Here is a 1,674-nt window from a genome sequence, read left to right as displayed (position 1 = left end):
GGGGGGGGCGACGGAGTTTCGCTCGTTACCCAGGCTGGAGTTTGGGGGGGGGGGGCGACGGAGTTTCGCTCGTTACCCAGGCTGGAGTGCAATGGCGCAATCTCGGCTCACCGCAACCTCCGCCTCCTGGGTTCAAGCAATTCTCCTGCCTCAGCCTCCTGTGTAGCTGGGATTACAGGCACGTGCCACCATGCCCAGCTAATTTTTTGTATTTTTAGTAGAGACGAGGTTTCACCATGTTGAACAGGATGGTCTCGATCTCTTCACCTCGTGATCCACCCGCCTTGGCCTCCCAAAGTGCTGGGATTACAGGCTTGAGCCACCACGCCCGGCAAGAGGCAGGGTTTTTATGGTTATAGCCAGCGAGGAGGAGCAGGGTGCTCTGGCCGTGGGGAGCGGGACGCAGACGCGGCAGGCTGCCATTGGAAGGTAGATGAGGCGCGAGTTTTGAATAAAGGCGCGATTTTCCGGTAGGCTCTGGTGCCGGGCTCAAAGCTAGGTGTTGAGTGCGAAGGGGCGTGTTCTGGGAGTTAGGAGGGCAACGTGGCCATGCTGAGTGCCGGATGTAGTCAGGGGCTGAGTGCAGGAGTGGGTGTGTCTGACCTCCCGGGGAGGCAACCGGCCTTACACTGATCATTTTAAAGAGCAAACTTTTATTGTTGTTGGTTTTCTCTATTGTTCTTCTATTCTCTATTTTATTTATTTTCATTCTAATATTCCGTATTCCTATTCTTCTGCTTATCTTGTGTTTTGTTTGCTCTTTTTCTGTGGAGATTTTATTTATTTATTTATTTTTTTATTTATTTTCTTTTAGACAGAGCCTTGCTTTGTCGCCTAGGCTGGAGTGCAGTGGTGCAGTCTTGGCTCACTGCAACCTCTGCTCCGGGGTTCAAGTGACTCTTCTGCCTCAGCCTCCCAAGTAGCTGGGACTACAGGCGCATGCCACCACACCAAGCTAATTTTTGTATTTTTAGTAGAGACGGGGTTTCACCATGTTGGCCAGGCTGGTCTCCAATTCCCGACCTTGTGATCTGCCCGCCTTGGCCTCCCAAACTGCTCGGATTACAGGTGTGAGCCATCGCGCCCAGCCTTTTTCTGGAGATTTAAATGAGTTACCCTGTAAGTACTGCTTTAGCTGCTTCTTGCTGTGGTGTTTTGATTACATCCATCTTGAAATATTCTCTAATTTCCACTGTAACTTCTCATTTGACCCACAAGTTATTTAGGAATGTGTTGTTTAATTTCTGCATATTTGTGAGTTTCACACATTTCTGTCATTGATTTCTAAATTAATTCCACTTTGGTTAGAGAACATAATTTGTATGATCTCAATATTTTTAAATCTATTAAGGCATGTTTACGACCTAACATATGATCTATTTTGCAGAAAGTTACATGCACTTGAAGGAAATGTATATTTTATTGTTGTTGTGTGGAGTTGTCTTTAGATATCTCTTAGCTTAAACTGTTTTATAGTGTTGTTCCCTTGTTGCTACTAGTAGCATGGAACCACCAAGCCCCTCTTAATTGCTCACCAGTAAGATATTCATTGTTTTCAACAATGCTTTCAGGCATTAACTTCTCCAGATTTTGTTCCCAATAAATTCAGTCCTTTCAGGCAGAGATACTGTGCTTTATGCTCCGTTTTGTTTTCCTTTTTTTTTTTTTTTTTTG

Source organism: Cebus imitator, unplaced genomic scaffold (genome assembly GCF_001604975.1).
Source record: "Cebus imitator isolate Cc_AM_T3 unplaced genomic scaffold, Cebus_imitator-1.0 Scaffold844, whole genome shotgun sequence".
Lineage (NCBI taxonomy): Eukaryota > Metazoa > Chordata > Mammalia > Primates > Cebidae > Cebus > Cebus imitator.
Note: the sequence above shows the minus strand (reverse complement) of the source record.